Source organism: Lontra canadensis, unplaced genomic scaffold (assembly GCF_010015895.1).
Source record: "Lontra canadensis isolate GAN:19392208 unplaced genomic scaffold, GSC_riverotter_1.0 scaffold118, whole genome shotgun sequence".
Lineage (NCBI taxonomy): Eukaryota > Metazoa > Chordata > Mammalia > Carnivora > Mustelidae > Lontra > Lontra canadensis.
The window spans coordinates 589,858-595,857 of record NW_022631112.1 but is presented as its reverse complement, the minus strand read 5'-3'; positions in this window follow the sequence as shown (position 1 = coordinate 595,857).

The window sequence follows — 6,000 nt, the reverse complement described above, 5'->3', positions numbered from 1 at the left end:
ATTTCCTCTGTCTCATAAGGAATTTAAAGAACTTTCAAATAGGGGTGTCTGGGTGGCTCAGTTGGTTAAGCAACTGCCTTTGGCTCAGGTCATGATCCCGGAGTCCTGGGATCGAGTCCTACATCGGGCTCCCAGCTCCATAGGGAGTCTGCTTCTCCCTCTGACCTCCCCTCTCATGCTCTCTCTCTCTGTCTCTCTCTCTCTCAAATAAATAAATAAAATCTTTAAAAAAAAAGAACTTTCAAACAAAAAACCACAATTATTTCACATTATAAACCTGCGTGTTTCCTCTGAGTAAATGCTATTATAGGCCACAAGTAATTTAAATTTCCCAATAATTTAAATTTCCTTGTTCAAAATGGGGGTGGGGTTGGAGGACTAGGGGAAGGTTTAACTTCCTTCTGTTATTAGGTGTTGTGCCATACCTTCCATTGTCATTTTTTTTTTTTTCTGGGTCATGTTAAAAAAAAAAACAAACAGTAAGCACAAGTTTCTTCATAAAGTCTGAGAACGTGTTTTCTTTTTCAAAGTGGGGAGACAAGCGACAAGATACATCATGAGGATAACAACCTAGACCGTAGAAAGCGTTTTCTGAGCAGAGTCTGAGGAAGATTCCTGTCAGCTGGATTTCTCCTGCACGTTGGGTTCAGCCTGGCTGTTAAGTGTCAAGTCAAGTGGCCTTGAGGTTGCAGATATTCCCACATATACTTTTTTGCTCACAAACTAGAATGTCCACCAGAACAACACTTTTCCCTGAGTTCCTCACTGACACGTCTCCTTGGCCCTCGTCCTCCTTTTTCCTGCCAAACTGTGCTTTCAGGAAAGACTCTGCATCGGGTTACTCCAACTTCCATGGATTAAAGCCCAGAAGACAGGGAAAATGAGAAGGAAACCAGCATCTGGGGCCATATTCCAGGCACTGTGAGAGGGGATCTCCATATATTCCTTTTTAAAAAATGTTTTAAGCCTTATGTCTAAAATAAGAAATGGTGGGGATTTGAACACAATGTTCAAAAGATTTTAGTGAGAAAGTTTAAAAAAATTATTCTAACAGATGGAGTCAGCTGTGAAAGGTGGTGCTACTCTCCTCACCCCACCAGGAGGGCCGGGAGCGGCATCTACCTTTAACTTTTGCTCCTCTCTTCCTCCTACCCTGGCTAATCTGGCTCCTCACATACTAGATTCTGCAGTAGTAGCTGAAGATTAAGTTGTTTTTACTGACAATCGGAGCAGATTCTGTTCTCTGACTGAGCTCATTTCACAAATATTTATGGAGCTCCTGCTTCATAAGTCTCACTTCCTCTACAGAACGATTGGAAGAGGATGTAGAGGATATAAAGCATCACCCCTATCTTCAAGAAGCTCAAAGTCCTCAGATAAACAACACACACGGAGTGTAATTAGAGAATATGTGTGTGTCTAGGAGGGGCGTCTCTATGCTTCCTAATCTCTGTCAGGCTCCAGGAGCCTCACGAATCCCGTGTGGAGTGTTCTGATATCCCCGTAACCTGCTGTAAACACAGCCACTTTCTCTGGCTCTCAAACAATAATAAACATGGTGGGCGAGCGATAAATAACTCTATGGGGGCTGTTCTGTTTCCAGCTGGAAGGAGCCTCCTTATCCTCGTTCGTGCTAGACTGGATTTAGGGGTTTACGTTTGGTGTCACAGTGCTTTTCTCTCTCAGGATGCATGAGTTTTCCCTAGCTCTTACTTTGATTCATGCAGCAGGGTCTCTGTGCTCTCACCAGAACGTGGCTGAGTGGGAGGGAGTGCTGGTGTCTTGTCTTCCCAGCAGAGTTGAGAGAGATACCTGAGTACCTCATACCAAGAACATCCCCATCTCTCTAGGTGTGTTTACCCTGCTGGTGATCAGTACTGAATAGGAGAAGGAGGCAATCAGGCTGATCACGTCCACTGTGTACTTCCACTCTCCATCCCCTTCCGTGGAGTCCTGGGTGTGGAATGGGATTTGGTTCCATGTGCATTTTCTCAGGAATTGCCCAGGACTTGATGGGAAAAATGACTATTAACTCTACTCTTAGACCCACCCTGGCCAGTGTCATTGAGGTACCAGCTGTTCCAGCAGTTAAGAGACTGAAGTGTACCATGTTTTCTGACAGGCTCTTCGCTCCTAGCTGGTGTGGTGTTGGGCCTGGTCACCCTGGTCAACCCAAATTCTGTGGCCAGCCCACAGAATTTGTCTGCTCAAGCACACACACCATCTCCTCACCCTGAGAAGGTAGTTGCCGAGAGACCTCTGGTGAGGAAGACAGTGTCTCTTGCTGCCAGCTTTCCTTTGCCTGTATCTCAAAATCTAGAAAAAGCTGAAGACAAAGAGAACGTCCCAGGAAAGGGAACCAGATCGTAAATAGATAAACTACTCTGGTTTTACAGAGAAATAAAACAATTATGAGTTCTTTGACAAACCTAACGCTTTGGAACCCTTTGGATGAAATCTAAAAGATAGCAACCAGGAAGACAAAGCCAATATTTCTATTTACTTTGTTGAATGTCCTGCCGAACTTGGGTAAAGATCTCACAGTTTTGTCTAGAGTTTCTAAATAGTAGCTGGGAAAAGCTTCCGTAATCCTTTGGACTCTGTGGAAGTAGGGGTGGCAAGTGGCACGCCCTATTTATCATTGTCTATAGGATTGCATGTATACTTTTAAAGTATGGATATTGTATTTTTTGGGTACTTACAAGTCATGGGAAGATATTTACAAGTCATGTTGACTACCTCAGGATAGAGGGAATGGAGACAGCAAGACTATTAATTTTGTTCCTTTATACATTTTATACGTCTGTTCCAACTGTTACAATAAGCATTTCCCTGTATGTTTATAATCAGGAAATAAAGCATTTTGTTTTTAAAAATAGCTAGAGGGTTTGCTTGTGAGCCGGAGGTTGGGAGGAGGATGAAGTCAGAGTCTTGCTAATCAGGCAGGAGCATGTTGGGGAACAGGGAGCCCCTCCAGCCAGGCAGAGACTGCCCCCGTGGGCTGTTCTGCCCCCAACAGGAGGCTGAGGCTGGCTGTTGGCAGCTCCTCAGTCCCAACCTATAGGACGCATCAGTGCGGTGATCCATCAGGAATCGGGCTAGACTTGTGACTGGAGGGAGGAGTTAGAAACCCAGTGAGCTGAGGAGCAGGGAGCACTGCCGTGGGGCCCAGAATCCCATAGTGTGTTTCCTTACAGCCAGAACTGAGTGGCCACCCTGGGGGCCAGAGAGCACGCCGAAGCTTTGCCAACATCTTGTTTCATCTCCCTCATGCCTACGCTGTCGGGATGTTATCCCCCATCTCCCAGACGCAGAACAGAAGTTCAGAAAGCTGAATGATTTCTCCGAGTTCACTCAGCTTTCAACACAGTTTCAACAACTATCATTACGGTGGTAGAGTTGTACTATATGAATATGTGCGTGTAAAGCTACATATTTACACACACAGAGTATATGCTCTATAGCCTCTTAATTGTTCCAGCAATTTCTCAGCTCTGGGTAACCTGTAATCTACAGTCCTCTAAAAACCAACAAGCATACCGGATTTATTTCAAGCTTCCATAGGGCCTGACCTGTCAAAGACACTCACTGAATTGTAGTTGAACTGTATTTACTTGTTGGACACAATACTGACAGGACTCAGACGCCAAAGAGGTTGGAATCGAAGCACCCCAGAATGAGGCAGTTAGGCGCAGGTCTGGCCTTGGGAGAGCCTCGGTAACACTGCTTTAGGCGCAGAAAGTGTTCTGATTTCTCAGCCCACTCTTTCCTCATATCTCTCTCCTTTTCCTCTTCCTTTCCCTATAAAAACATCTGAGTTTGTGTTCTGGGATAAGAGAAAAATGCAGGTTCTACCCAATTTAGTTCTTCCTCTTCTGATCTGATTAGAATAAACAAGAGCCTCCTAGGACTTGTTAAAAAAAAAATCCTTACTCAGATCTTAGATGAATTATTGCTGAGAGGTTTTAATTGGCTGTGGTTGGCTTCTGACCTCTTGTACAGATTGATTTATGAGGTGAATTTGCAATCCACTGTTGGAAAAATTGATAGCATGATAGCAGATACAAGTTACTGTTTGAATAAGGCTTGGAAAATATTCATGCCATCCCAGCCCCCACCACAAACACCCAAATTCATGTCCACAGGCAACATTCCCTCGGAGCACTGATGGGCCCTAAGTTCACCCTATGTGTTTGTTTTTAGAGTCAGATAAAGGTTGCCATTTTGTAGTCTGCTATGGGAAAAATAATAAAATGTGTAGAATAATCTGTTTTCTTTTTGCCTACAATTGTTCTTAAGCCTTCTGCCAGGTTTTATCTATGAAGATTTCTCTTTTAACAGAAAAGTGATTTGTTTTGTTTTGTGTTTTTTTCTTTCCCCACCCTTTTAGTATTTTGTGTGGTTCTTCAGAAGACGGATGACTTCTACTTGTGAACCACAGCCCTAGTGATTTTGGACAAGCTCTATTTTTTTTTTTAAGATTTTATTTATTTATTTGTCAGAGAGAGAGAGAGCACGCACACAAGCAGGCAGAGTGGCAGGAAGAGGCAGAGAGAGAAGCAGGCTCTCCGTTGAGCAAGGAGCCTGAAGTGGGACTCAATCCCAGGACCCTGAGATCATGACCTGAGCCGAAGGCAGCCACTTAAACCACTGAACCACCCAGGCATCCTGGACAAGCTCTTTTTGGACAAGTACAGCAGGTTCTCTCCTCTTGCTTCGGGAAGGAAGTCAGATTTGAAGGGACCGTGTAGTGCAAAAGTGAGCACACGCCAAGTGGTAGAGGTTGGCTCCACTTTAACTGATGTATCTGGAACTGGATACCCTTAGAAAAATGGGAGACCTGAGTGTGGAGGAATGGGGTAACTGAGTGATGGACATTAAGGAGGGCATGTGATGTAATGAGCTCTGGGTGTTGTATAAGACTGATAAATCCCAGACCTGTACCTCTGAAACCAATAATATATTATACGTTAATTAATTGAATTAAAATAAAAAGAAAAAAAGAAAGAAAAATGGGAGACCTGTGCTCAGTGATAACTCTACTTCATATTACTTCTAGGATTCAGGACATAGTTCACATCCAATGAGCCATTCTTAGAAAACGGTTTAGAGATAAGCAAAGCATTTCCTTGTATGAATTCTTACAGCCTGTGTGTTACACTGATTTACATTGATAATCAGCCACTGATTATCTAGTTCCTGTCTCCTTTCTCTAAAGACCTTTTAAACCTTCCACAGCACTTTGCTAGGTGTAGAGTCAGTGCCTAATAATTTTGTGTTATCTTTGTTCATTTATTCATTCATTCAACAAGTCTTTCTTGAGTGCCTGCCATGAGTAGATACTTAGTACAGTGGTGAGCAAACCAGATGTGGGCCTTAGCCTCACAGGTCTTACCTTCCATAAGAAGGCAGATACTGAACAAGTAAACTACATAAATATGTCATTACAAATTATCACGTGTGTGAAAAAAGAAAAAGAACAGGATGCTGTGGGGGAGAATAGAGGGGAATACTTACATTACGTGAGGCAGTCAAAGAACTGCACTGAAGAGGTGACATTTAAGCTGGGACCTGAAGAAAGAAGCCGGCCATTAGAATGGGGGAAATATTCCTGGCAGAAGGGACAGCATGTACAAAGTCCCTGCACAACACTAGGGTCGAGCACATGCAGTCTAGGAGCTAAAAAGGGCCTGTGTGGGGGAAGCATAGTGAGCAACACAGAAGGAGGGTGGATAGATGTCCAGAAGACCAGAATTGTTTAGGGTTTTCCAGCCTAAGTTAAGAAATCTGGATTTTGTTCCATGAGGTGGGAAGACATGCTGAAGACAGAACCTCACATGGACACTGCACTGAGCCTCTGGTTAAGGAACACTTCTTGTCAGCTTTGAGTCAAATTAAGTGAGGTCCTGTCTTTCCAGAAAATTCAGTGTATCTCTTCTGGTATTTTTTTCAATGCATACTATATATCCTGTAGGTATACTACACTGGGTTAACACCTGC